The following is a 13830-nucleotide window of genomic DNA, read 5'->3' as shown; positions in this document are numbered from 1 at the left end:
CAATCAGCGGCTGTGACAAAGTGCTCAGTATGCAAATTGAGGGGACATAGCGGTACACTGAACTCTTGGTCATGCCAAAGGTGCACCGAAGTCCCTACTTTTGTATAAGAAATAAATGGCTTTTCTTTGGCAAGTAAACCATTAAAATCTATACTACAGTTGGGATTTTTCTATGATCTAAATCTCCTACATATTTTTGTAAGTGATTTAATTAGCGTTTTCGGGGTGATAAACTACTTTTAAGACCCAAAAATGGCAAGACAAGAAGGGGTTACACTACAATAAATAGATCAGTAATGTAAAATAACATAAATATTTGCATGTATGTTGGCCGGGTTTGAATTTGCATGGATGACTGGAGTAAAGAAAACAGCACTGGTAAATGATTGCACAGTTCTTGCTCCAGGATGTGAGTCTCATTTCTGTAGAATTACAAGAGCTGCTAATGGAGTAATTGCATAATAAATGTTACACAGCGGGTTTAGAGATTGTATTGAGAAACTGCCATATGTTCATCCCAACATAAATTAAAGGGGTTTTCCATACATAACTTTAGTTCTTATTCTTATTAAAAAACTTAAATATGAGCTTAAATAAAATCAGTAGTTCCTCACCCTCCCGCAGTTCAGCTCAGGCTTGCTGCCACTGCACCAGTATTTATTTACTGGCTTACGACTATAGCACTTGTCACCACTGCAGCCAATCACTAAGCTCAGCTGCTCGTGCTGCCTTCATTAGGAAAGTCGCTGATCTCAATGATTAGCTGCAGCGGTGACGTGTACAGTAGTTGAGACATCATAGATTCAGCCACTGGATAAAGACTGGAGCAGGGGCAGAGAGACAATACTGAACCCAGTAAGGGCAAATACCATTGGATTTTATTATTTTAACCCAGTGACGGCCATTAAAGGTCAGAGCGCTTTAAGGCTACATTCCCATAATGAGCCTTTGGTGCGTTTTTGACGCTGCGTGTTTTGCTGCGTCAAAAATGCAGCGTCTAAGACCACGTGCACACATTGAATATTTGGTCAGTTTTTTACCTCAGTATTTGTAAGCCAAAATCAGGAGTGGAACAATCAGAGGAAAAGTATAATAGAAACATCAAAAATGCATGTAATCCCCACTTAAGTATGTCAATAAAGTTTTGTCAAAGCAAAAAAACAAGAAGAATCAAAAACAAAGCAGCTTTATTTACAGAATGACGCACCAAACAGAGACAAAAAACACGATAAAAATGCTCCTTGAGAAAGCCACCTGGCGAAACGTATGTTCAGTCCTGGGGTGTTTTGATTGGGTGTTGCCCCTTACTATATGGTATGCCTATTCTATATTATTTGCTGGATGTTTGTATAATCTTATTATCAATCCACTTGGATCTTTTATAATATGTATATTTATTCACATCGCTGCTATATATTCATACTTTAAACCATATATTTTGGGGGTATGAACAATTTTTATTGACAATACCCATTTTCTATTACGTTTCCCAGTGATATCTCCCGTGCATGATTTCCTTTCTGCGTATTATATTGTCTTGTTTTTACTAGTTTTTGTCTTATATATTAAAAAAGATATATTTTTATTGAACATTATTCCAGATGTTGTTTATTCACAATTATGAGTAGTAAAGTTTTGTCAAAGCAAAAAAAACAAGAAGTATCAAACATAAAGCAACTTTATTTACAGAATGACACACCAAACAGAGACAAAAAAGAATGTTAAAAAAACGCACACACAAACTCAATGAAAAAATGTAAGTAGCCGAATTTAAGAAATAGGTGCAGAAATGGTGCAGAAATTCTGCAACATCAAAACGCACTAAAAACTCATTGTGGGAATGTAGCCTAAGGCTATGCTCACACTGTGCTTTTATGATGCGTTTTTTTCTGCAGGAAAATATGCTCTCTTGGCAGAAAAGAAGCAGTGTCAAAAAGGCAGGTTTTAGAGTATTTTTGGTGCATTTTTTCATGTGTTTTTGCTGCGTTTTTCAGGATCCCAAAGTTCAGCTTTGGTTCCACCACAGAAGCATGAACATAGGTCACCAGTGCAAGACATATGTGAAACCATAATAACTAGAATTACAAATGTAACAGTGGGGGCGGTGAATTGTTCAGGAATAGTTTACCTAAGACACTGGCAGAGCATTGAGTTTTTAGGACACTGTTTATGACGCGTCCCCTGGGCCGTGGGGTACTCGGTGCCGGGCCGGTCGTTGCTAGCGGAGATGTCACAGTGGCGGGGACCCGGTCCGTGACCCAGGGCGGTCAATCAAAGGGGGAATATTTACAGGGGAATTAAAGTTCTTATATACAGTTTGTGACGCCACCTGTGGTATGCGGCTAAAGGGAGCCGCCGCAGAGTTGGTTTAGCTCTCCACAGGTAGAGCTTCTCTCTCTCTCTCTGGCTGACCAAAGTGTGAGATTGAATGTATTGTTCAATCGCACACCTTGGTCAAATGCTTACTTTATAGGCATCTCTAATTTAATTGAACTGTACTAATCCAAACTGCCATCTCAGGTGACCAAGACAAGGTGATAAATTTGGGAAAATCACAACAATAAATGGGTTTCACATACTGCTGTACTTTCTTTTTTCCACTATAAATACAGAAAAACCTGATACCTGCGTATTTTCGGCATATTTTCAACTACCCATTACTTTTAATGGGTGAAAAACGCTGTAAAAAATGCTGAAAAAACACTGAAAGAAGTGACATGCTCTATTGTGCAAAAAAACATGCAAAGCACAAAATACTGAGGACAAAAAAAACAAGTTGTGAGCATGAAATATCTGAAATCTCATAGACTTTGTGGTACTGTAAAACGCAGCTGAAAATTTGCATTAAAAAACGCATAAAAAAACATAAATCAGCCATGAGGTGTCATGTTGCTTCAGCGTTGTCGTGTAGATACTTGGTTCTTGCGAGCTTTTGGGATTGTTTTTTATGAAAAAACACCTAGTGTGAACATAGCCTAAGAGGAATACCTCTTTAAAATAATGTATCGGAGCTGAACAGGAGCAGTGACACCACACCTATTGTTAACATTGATGGACTTAGCTGTACCCTGAATAAGAATATAACGGTATTAGCCAATACCTCAGGTTTATTATATGGAGTTTTTTGCACGTTATATTTTTATTCGGGGTTCAGCCAAGCCCATTAATGTTGGATTTGTAAATGAGGGTGTTTGTCCTGGCGGGGTGCACATATATAGTGCTGGGGAGCCTGCCTAATCTAATACTATGGGCAATAAGCCAGACACTGTGCACTGAATGTGTGTGACCAGCGCCCTATCCAAGCCTTTTTTTAATACTACACAGCCACCCCCTCTATGAATTGGCAGGTTGTGACTGGTTGTCTCATCAGTATTTGCACCTGTGCTGCCTCCATCCATATTACGCGGCTTTGCTGCATTAGTTCTGTGACCTGATCAGGTAAATACTGTTGTCCTTTCTTTGCTGTGTTAATTCTTGAAATCTTATATCAGTAATGGGTACCTGTCCCTTTAAAAGACAGCAACACTTCCTGCAGAGACAGGGTAGAAAAGTCCTTATCAGAGACTCAGTTTGTTCATTTTATCTGCAGCAGTCCAGGAGGAAGCAAGGTAAATGAGTAATCCTCTGGTTCATCCCGAATATTACATATGTAGTAGATTATGTTATGGACATTGCTGTAAAGCTTTTGATATGTGATAGGACAGTTTCTGTTACATTTTTTTTATATACAAATTGCATGAGCCACCACGGCCGGGTATTTCTTTTATACTTTTTAAATTCATTTTGCTTAAAAAATATGAAAACTCCTCTACATGAAACTGTCTAAAAAACAGGGTCCATGTTCTACATTCACAAGAGCTGTCCATATAGTGTCTTATCATAGTTCTAGAACTTTTATATAACTTACTGCTGGTAATGTGCAGGGAACATCCTGGTGTCCTTTAAATAGATGAACTTGGTTTCTCTATATAATTTAGTATCTATTCACATTGGGGCATATTTACTATGATTGACAATTTAAACAGCTCAGACCTAGACTAGATGCACTAATTGCATCACAGTGACATTTTTTTTGCATAAACTTCTGGTCAACTTTTGCTGCATTATAAAAAAAATCTGGGAAAGTTCTAGTAAGGTAGATTTACTGTACACCGAATATATCAGCTGTAATCTCATGGCAGATCTCAGACATAATGACGATCTATGAAACCTTGACGCATGATATTTAAAACTAAATATTTATTTAGCAACTTTTTTTTGTTTTCCAATTAATACACAATGAATGGGTGCGGCAAGAAATTAACCTGGGGAGGAGGGGTGGCTATGCAGGTGGTTTAGGAATCTTGCATTGCATATGCCATGATCTCTATCAGGCTGCACAGGTGTGCAAATAATAAGAATTGCTTTTATTTCCACACTAAACCAGTATGTAATGTATATCTGCATGCTTTCATGGTGATTTGGCCCATACTGGGTATATGGCTACAGTCACACTATAAGTGTTTAGTCCGTGTTTGTAATCCAAAACCAGGAATGGGTGAAAAATGCAGAAGTGGTGATGTGTTTCTATTATACTTTTCCTCTGATTGTTCCTCTCCTGATTTTGGCTTACAAATCCTGATAGTGTGACCATAGCCATAGAAGGATATCTGGAACATGCTTAAGAGGACAAGAAAAAAGCGATGCATTCAACACGAGCACAAAATATTTTTTGTAACGGGTCTGGGAGGTGGAACCTCTGAGCAACTATACAAGGGGGCAGTCCTTGTAAGGAAGCGGGTGGCTCCCAGGGAAGACGGGCAGGCAGTCACAGCAGGTGACCGGGGCAGTCTCTGGGTAAACGGGCAGGAGGTCACGGCAAGTGACGGCTGAGCCTCCAGGTAGGCTAGCAGGCAGATGGTAGACGTGTGCTCCCAGGTGAGCTGGCGAGAGTCTCTGGATAAGCAGGTGGTCACAGCATGTGACGGCGGAGCCTCCAGGTAGGCTAACAGGCAGGTAGCAGATGAGCGCTCCCAGGTGAGCGGGCAAGAGTCTCTGGAATGGCAGGTGGTCACAGCACGTGACGGCGGAGCCTCCAGGTAGGCCAACAGACAGGCAGCAGGTGAGCGCTCCCAGGTGAGCGGGCAGGAGTCTCTGGACAGGCAGGTGGTCACAGCACGTGACGGCGGAGCCTCCAGGTAGGCTAGCAGGCAGGTAGCAGATGTGTGCTCCCAGGTGAGCGGGCAAGCTGGTCCATAGACAGACTGACAGGTGTTGGAAGGCAGACCGTCGGACCTCAGGCTAGCAAGCAGGTAAGCGGATTATCAGGCAGGAATCAGACAGCAAACTGGCAGGAAACTGGCAACGGGACCTGAGGGCTGAAGCAGAGTAGTGAACAGTGCAACAATATTGCTCGGGCACCTCCATTTTGGAGGAGGTGCCTTATATATGGTGAAGTCCTCCGGCCATTGGCCGGGGACTCCTTAGGACGGCGCGCGTGGCCCCTTTAAGAGGGGGGAAGCGCGCGCGCGCGCCCTAAGCACCGTGGCCGGGAAGGAGCGCGTGCCGGAAGCAGCGGGGAGAGAAGCGCTGGAGGACGCCGCGCCAGGAGCGGGGAGGTGAGAGGGACGGCGTCTCTGCCTAGTACGGGGCAGAGACGCCGATGCTACATTTTTCCTAAGGCAATGGCCCCACGGTCAGTATTTGGTCAGTATTTTTTCTCAAGAGTGATAGCCAAAACCAGGTGAGGAACAATCAGTGAAAAGGTATAATAGAAACAAGTCACCAATTCCGCATTTATCACCCACTCCTGAGAAAAAATACTGATAGTGGGGCCGTCGCCTAAAGAGAATATGCTGGAAGCAGTTTAACAATGGGAAAACTGATGATCGATTCCCTCTTAAAGAAGCCATCCCATCAAAGTTTTATCCTTAATAAATGACAGTCATCATATTATACAGCACTGTGTATGTGACATGCAGAAGTAGTGCTGTTACTTCTAATAGTTGCTGAATGATTTTAAAGCCACACAAGCACAGGAGACAGGAAGTGTTGTGCTCCAGAAGCATCCAGCAACTAGAGGGGTGAACACAGTCACAGGAGGAGGGGAGTATGTTAGCAGAGCCCCAGGGGGATTGTGGGGAAGTTGTTTACTGTCTGGCTGGAGCCGAAGAGAATGCTGTTATATATCTCAGAAGTGCTCCTGCAAGTGAAAAGGATTCAAGTCAGGAGTGAAACTAAGCACAGGTCAGGGAGAGATCCTGAACTAACAGTGCAGAGTATTGTCAGGCAGAAAGATAAGGACTGGAAGAAATGGTGTCACAGGGATCATCTCCCTCAACAACTCACCCCCCCCCCCCCTTCCATCTCACTGTGCTGTAAAGAATGCTGTGTTCATTAATGTGCTTTTGTGCTGTCCTGTACTACTGGGGAGACTGTGAACTACTGTACTGTTTGTCACTGGAGCCTGTTTCTTATGAGACTTAACTTGCACTGGCTGTGCGGCTTCTTATTAAATGCTACTGTTCTACCGTTTGAGGACTCTTGTCAAGTGTGTCTGGTCAGCAATTGAAACAACCTACGTGTCTGTGCCTGAGGGTCAATACCCCTGTATGCCCGAGAGAAGCTGCAGTACATGGTCTATGGTCGCCCTGAGTAACGGTTCCCCCAGGCTTCCAAAGAATTCATGTAACCTGTCTCGCCCCTATCTGAACATAGCGGCGTGTGTGTAACATGTTACAATTGCTCCTTTTGCCTTTCTACCCAGCTAATTTGTCTCTTTTCCATTAGGTCAATGACCTCACATGATTAAAAACTGACTAGCTGAATAGTTCTTAACTCTATGTAGAAAGTATTTTTCCCTGCATAAGAATCACTGCAAAAGTCCCAGACAGGGAGGAGGACCTGAGCAGCTGGGTCAGGAGGTGAAGACAGGAATGATAAATTCAGGGACAAGAGACTTCCTGTTTCTATATAGAGCAGAGAAAAAGTACTGGGGAGAAAGGCAAAATGAGCAATTGTAAATACACAGTGCTATATAATATGATGACTGCAATATATTAAGAGGCTCAAAATTTTGACGGGAGAACTCCTTTAAGCATTGCTCATGTATTTTCTGAACCCACCCCATAGAATTTTTTTTCTCGCCAAAAAATTCTTATGATCCTAATAATCACAGTCCAAAATGAATACAAAATACACTTCCGACCCCCTAAACAAATACCAACCACACCACCTGCAGAGGCATCAGTTACTGTTTACTATAATAAGGGGGTGCACTACATAATAGAAAAAGGACAATACTGTATTTACATATTAAGGGAGAATGCTATATGAAATAAAGAGCAATGCTATAAATACTACTGGAGAATGCTGTATGTAATTTAAAGACTATGCTTGGAGCCTAACATATTATTGGTGTAACGGGTGTGCTGACACAGGGGTCCAAGGGTTAAGAGGACCCACTCCAACCTCCAAAGCAGCAAGCCGCTTCTGTCACAGACCTATCATTGATTTGCAAAGGGCTCATATAGTGTTCTAACACTAGGGGCCCCCTTCTGTGTGTGTCTGCCCCTGACAATGTTGTACATACTACTGGAGGACGCTGCATGTACTAAGGGACGACCTGATACACACTACTGGAGGACGCTGCATGTACTAAGGGACGACCTGATACACACTACTGGAGGACGCTGCATGTACTAAGGGATGACCTGATACACACACTTCACAGAATCGTAGAGTGCTGTATGGAGAAGTGTACCTAGGAATTCAGCAGAGGGAGGGGATGTGACAAACATCTGAGTGGGCCCCCAACTCAAACATTGCAGAGACCTGTTTATATATCATACATGTTTGTACTGTTTAACTGCATCTCTCAGTATGTACTCAACATTCTTGACTCCCTGCATATCTCTACTATTGTTATCATCCATCATCACAGAGGCTACAGTACTGATTTTCTTCTCTTCTTGGCAACTTATCTCAGCCAAGTCTTGTCTCTGCTGAGTTTGCCTACCCTATGTCTCTGTTTCCTTGCTTTTGAAGCAGATTCTAATATACCCATGAAAGTAAGGTCTACTACAAACATCAGAATTTATTTATTTTTTTTTCTTCCTTGTATCGGAAAATCTGATTATTCTGATCAGAGTTTGAAAAGGGGGTTAATCGGAGTGTGATATGAGTTTCCTCTGATTATTCTTGCACATGGAGAAATCTAAAACAATAATTCCTCCACTTTCTCTTTTCTAACAGTCTGTGAAAATTGGACTACACCCTGATGTCCTCTAAGTGCTTTTTTTTATTTATTTATTTTTTTTTATCATTCATAGATGTAAAATTTAACTTTTTTTTTCGTTACCCTCATACTCAGTTATGCTTAGGTATTTTACATCACTATTTGTAAGCCAAAATAAGGCTTGGAACGATCAGAGGAAAAGTATAATAGAAACACATAAGAAAATTAGTTATGGTGAGTCCCAAGAATAATTAAAATCCTCAATTTATTGAAAAAAGATTAAAAGATCATACAGGTTGGGGATACATCTCAACGCGTTTCTGGCTGAAGGGCTTCTGCCAGAAACGCGTTGAGATGTATCCCCAACCTTTATGATCTTTTAATCTTTTTTCAATAAATTGAGGATTTTAATCATTCTTGGGACTCACCATAACTAATTTTCTTATGTGAAGCCTTAAGTCACGGCTATTGGTTGGAGACCCACAGCATTGCAAAACGGACTGAGTTATACTAGTAGGACACGGTGAGGCTGCCTTTTTTGTTTATTTACCGTAATAGAAACACGTCACCATTTCTGCATTTTTCACCCACTCCTGGTTTTGGCTAACTAATACTGACCTAATACTAAACATGTGAACATGGCCTTGGGGAGAGAAAATTCTCCAATGCTAAAGCTACTGCCTGCCATGCTAGAGGTTGAGAGTTTGAATCCTAGTTAAGACCACACTTCAAGAAAAGCAAAGAATGAATTGAATATAAAATGTATGACTGCTTGTATCAAAGTTTACAAAGTAGGATGACTGTACATCATGGCCAAGAGACCTGCCATCCCCTGATAGATATTTCAAACTGCCAGCTGGAGATGCATCTTGCCTTAAGGCAGATGTGCCCCTAGTCTATGGGTTAAATATTTGTTTAGGGGTAGTTGGGAGTAATGAAGGGGTTACGTGTACTATTTGCAACTCAAAATCATTTTAGAGGCATGCCCTATACAAATTAGCAGAGCATAAAACAGATTATGGATGGAGGTTCCCATTTTGTATACTTCTCTTTCAGAATTTCCCTGATGTCTCTTCTCAAAAATGATCAATTGTTTCCAAAATACACTGGTGTGAAAGAGGCCAATACCTGTGCCGCCTTCTAGCCTTTCTTCTACTAAACGATGCAGACGACACAATGACCTTTTTGTAGCAGGTGTCTCCATATAGAAGATGGTGATTGACGAGGCGTTAAGTGGATCACGGCTTTCTGCTGTGCCATTGTTATATTCAATTGAATAATTAGCTAACTCCTACTAAGCATGGTAGAATTTTTAATGTTTTATGGCAGAAAGTCTATAAATCCCCCAAATTTTTTTTATATCAATGAAGAAAAAAAAAAATCTAGGGGAACTCCAGACAAGTTCCATAAAATATGGGACCCATGGTTTAATGCTCAAACAGCCATTCCTTCAGTTATAAACTAGAGCAGATAATATAGATTTGATTGCCTTAGCAAATTACCCTTGTATTGAGGATTTTCTTTTTTACTTTTTTTTTTTCCCCTAGATAAAAGATATGTCAATGTCGCTAATTTGAGGCAATGTTTTAACTTTGAACATCAAAAATAAAAGCTTTAAAAACAAACCTGGATGGAATTGAATATATTAGTGTCATCCTAGTAAGCCATGATTCGGCTAACTTCCTCACTAGTCAGTGATGTGCAAAAAAAACATTGCGGAGTGTATAATTTTTCTGATGCCCCCTTTTCTCCAATAACCCCTTTCACCCCCCTCCTCCTCCCCCAATGACTGCACCACAGGAGGATGTCATCTCGGACAGGAAACACACAGAGGTCAAATAGCCCCCCTCCCCCACATCTCATCCCTATTGGGATGAAGAGGTAATCCTGTGGTGCTTTCAGCGGCAGACACTGGGGAAAGATTAGCTAGCCAGTCAGCGGAGATCGACTGGGCTTGCCTCTCCTAGATGGACTCAGGACTCCCCTTACAGTCTGCTCCTTTTGGATAAGGTCTGGGTGGTTCTTCAGGCTGGAGGCCTCTCTGAGCTCTCCACCCCATCTCCACCTCCACCTCCCCCGCCCCTTTGCTATATTCGCCGGACCTGGGCAAATGTGGGACACCGGGCTTGTCCAATGCTGGGGCACATGTGACGTGGGCTCAGGAGACATGGGAGGTTTAGGTTCTTCCCGTTCTGCATCTGCGGAGCCCAGCGCTGTTCCAGTTCCAATAAGTATTCTGGCATTGGGGGTCCTTCTCCATGGTGCAGGTATGGTATATGATGGCTTTATTTTCTTCTCCCCTCTTTCAGGGGGGCAAGGAACCTGCACTAAGGAGCAAATCTAAGACATAAAGCCACAAATGTGCAATTTGTGCAAAAAACTGATATCCTCTCATAGGAAACTCCTATGTCAAGAATGCACTAAAAAAATGTTAAAGATGAGCAACCTTCTTTAAAGGAGGAGATTAAGGGGATAGTCCACCAGGAAATCCAATCTTCCCTGGCCTCTTTCTCCCAATCCACACCCACTCGCAGTATCCCTCCAGTGGCTAAGAAAAGGAATATAGGCCAGGAAGGAGACTCTCAAGAAGAGATATAAATCTATATAAGAAGGAAATGCCAAAATTACCAAAAACTAATAAAGGCCTACAGATACACTAGCATAAGAGCCGCCAACTATATATCCAAAATTGGCCGAAAAACATGGAGCTGTAAAATATAAATCTTTTATTAATTTAAAAAAAAAAAAAAAAAAATCAGAAAACATATAAATTACATGATTAAAAAACAAGTTGGGGTAGGGAAAAAGAAGGGATGAGAGAAAACTATGGAGGGGGGGGGTGCACACTGGTGATCACTACAGATTATATCAATTTGTTAGTACATGATGATATTTGTGTGGCGCCCCTGAGGGTTCAGTTGCCACAGAGGTACTGCACCTCACCCAGAGGTGTGGTATCCCCTTCTCTCAGGTAAGGAGGGAGTGCTGCCCGGAACCCTAACACCTGCATCCAACACTACACTGCTCCAGGCCGGCTGGAAGGGCAAGATGCCATGTGTTTTCCCGCTGAGCCCTGTCCCTGGCTGGAGTGGGGGGGACCCAGAGGTAGGGGGAACCAGTTGTGGGTGTGGGTGAGGAAGCCGTTTAGGGGAGCACTATATATATATCTATATCTATATCTATAATATATATATAATATATAAATATAATATATAATAAAATATATATAAATATAATATAATAAAATATATATAAATATAATATAATAAAATATATATAAATATAATATAATATAATATATAAATATAATATAATATAATATAAAAATATAAATATAATATAATATAATATAATATATATAAATATAATATATATAAAAATATATAAATATAATATATATAAAAATATATAAATATAATATAATATATATAAATATAATATAATATATATATATGAAGCCATCTCAGGAGCTCAGTCAGGGAGCAGAGTCTCGTCAGGGACTCTGCTCCACAGGTGGGGCCTAGTGATAGAGGCCCAGGTGTGGAACAGAGGAGTAGGCTCTGTTCTGTTGAAGGGATCCCAGGGGGTACGGCGAGTGCAGGACGGCACCCGTACGCCCTGAATCTGACAGAAGGATTGTAGGCTGCAAGAAGGGGACCGGCCCCTGGGCCAGCCGTGTTACTCAAAGTCTCTGCTGGGAAAACTGGAGGCTTCTGGCTTATATAGTCAGTTGCCGAAGCCTCACTCTAATCTCCGTGAGGGTCAAGCAGGTCCGGGAACTCCGACAAGACAGGAGGGACTTCAGAGCACCCGAGCGGGATTGAGAGTGGGGAAGCGCAGGGCAGGAGGGAGAAAGACCCAGCATGAAGATGGTTTAGCTAGGAACACAAGAAAGTGGGGTTCTGTCAGGTACTCCTGATCTGCCTGAGGAAGTGCTGAACCCCTGCCTGGTGAACGCAGCGCGATGTGGGAGGCTGGCACCCGTACAGTGCATCGGTGGAACTGCCATAAGAACTGTGAGTAAAGACTCGGATGACTGCACCGTACTGTCTCCGTCCATTCTTTCATCTGCGCCATCTTTTCCTCCCTGCACTACAACGCCCAGTGCAACCTACACTGCCCTGGAGCTAGCTCTACCTGTGGAGAGCCACACCATCTCTGCTGTCGTAACACCAGCTCCAGAGGACAGCGGCGTCACGCTTTAGCTGCAATCCACAGGTGGCATCACAAACTTTCCAAATCCCCCTTTTGATTGACTGCCCTGGGTCACAGACCAGGCCAGCCACCGTGATACTATAACCCACCCCCCCTCCCACGGCCCTGGGGGCGCGTCATATGCGTAAGAATGCTAGAGGCTATGTTACACTATCTATGTAGAAAAATATAATAAAGTGCTTGTGCAATGAGTATCAGATTTCATAAATCATATCATCTGCAAAGTTGATTGCTATTTGCCCAAAAAGGTACAAAAAGTGCATATACTATGTTTCATTAGGTTATATAAATTGGTCAATGATTACTGTCTAATGTATACACATGCAGTCCACTGTGACAATCACCACATGATTAGCCATGACTCCAAGAGAGTAGAGGGTCTCATTTCAGGATTCCTTCCCCAATGGTGCAAGATGTGTTCAAATCCATGGACCCTAAAATCAGTCCAATAAGGGGTAAAAAATAGTTTTCTTCCTATTCTCCATGGAAAGTGAAGATAACCCAACTCTTTTCTTCAAGGCACCTTAATATCTGGCCTAAAAAAACCTGCTATCCTCGGGGGTAATATCCCTAGTTCTGGAAGTAGAAAAATGCAGGGGACACTACTCCCAACTTTTTCTTATTTATGAATAAATGGGGTCAACCCGATTTTATAATCTTGAAACCCCTGAAACAGTACATTGTACTCAAGAGGTTCAAGATGGAGTCCATCAGATCGACTGTTTCCATCATGGTACAAGCGTTCACAATGGCAACAATCGATTTACATGACTCCTATTATCACGTCCCCATTCACGCAACCTATTGGAAGTACACAGTTGCCCAAGGAAGACCGTGCACTACCAATTCAATGTTCTTCCATTTGGGATATCGTCGGCGCCGTGAAAATCTTCGTGAATAATGGCGGAAGTCGTGGATTACATCAGAGGACAGAATATTTGCATAATACCATACCTCGACGACTTGTGTCCCCTTCTATACCGTTACTTCAGGAGCATCTACAAACAGCAACCCAGATTTTAACATCCCTGGGCTGGATGGTGAACAAGCAAAAATCAGACATGGTTCGTTCCATGACAAAGACGATCTTGGGGGTTCTACTGGATTTTCACAGATAAACTAAAGAAAACAGATACAGTTAAGATCAAGGATAGGAGTCCTTCGAGGCAAAAAATTGAGGTCGGTGAGGTTTGCTTTGTCAGTCCTTGGCTCCATGACCTGTTGCATCCAAATGGTAACTTAGGCCCAAGCACAAACCAGAGCCTTGCAGACCTATATTCTTGCAAATTGAGATGGATCCCTGGACAAGAAAATTCCAGTACCTGCTTGGGTAAAAGCCTCTCTATCCTGGTGGCTCAGTCTAAGGAACAAAAAGAGGAATCCCCTGGATCCAGGACACT

At 42.2% G+C, this 13830-nt stretch overlaps 1 protein-coding gene across 3 annotated transcripts in view; it reads left to right on the top strand.

Annotated features, from left to right (window-relative positions):
* The first annotated feature begins 3306 nt into the window (after window positions 1-3306).
* Window positions 3307-13830, top strand: part of LOC141174076 (dispanin subfamily A member 2b-like) — a 32908-nt gene continuing 22384 nt past the window's right edge. Inside the window, exon 1 of one of the 3 annotated variants that reach the window (XM_073658724.1) lies at window positions 3307-3438. The gene's annotated coding sequence lies outside the window, so the exon portion shown is untranslated. Of the gene's footprint in view, window positions 3439-3480; window positions 3609-13830 lie in introns of those variants that run through there. The other 2 variants (XM_073658723.1, XM_073658726.1) reach the window with 2 other exon arrangements.

Source organism: Phyllobates terribilis, unplaced genomic scaffold, assembly GCF_046119375.1.
Source record: "Phyllobates terribilis strain yellow unplaced genomic scaffold, ASM4611937v1 Scaffold_13__5_contigs__length_258822181, whole genome shotgun sequence".
NCBI classification, from domain to species: domain Eukaryota; kingdom Metazoa; phylum Chordata; class Amphibia; order Anura; family Dendrobatidae; genus Phyllobates; species Phyllobates terribilis.
The sequence above is the reverse complement of the archived record's forward strand: the minus strand, read 5'-3'. Positions and strand labels throughout refer to the sequence as shown.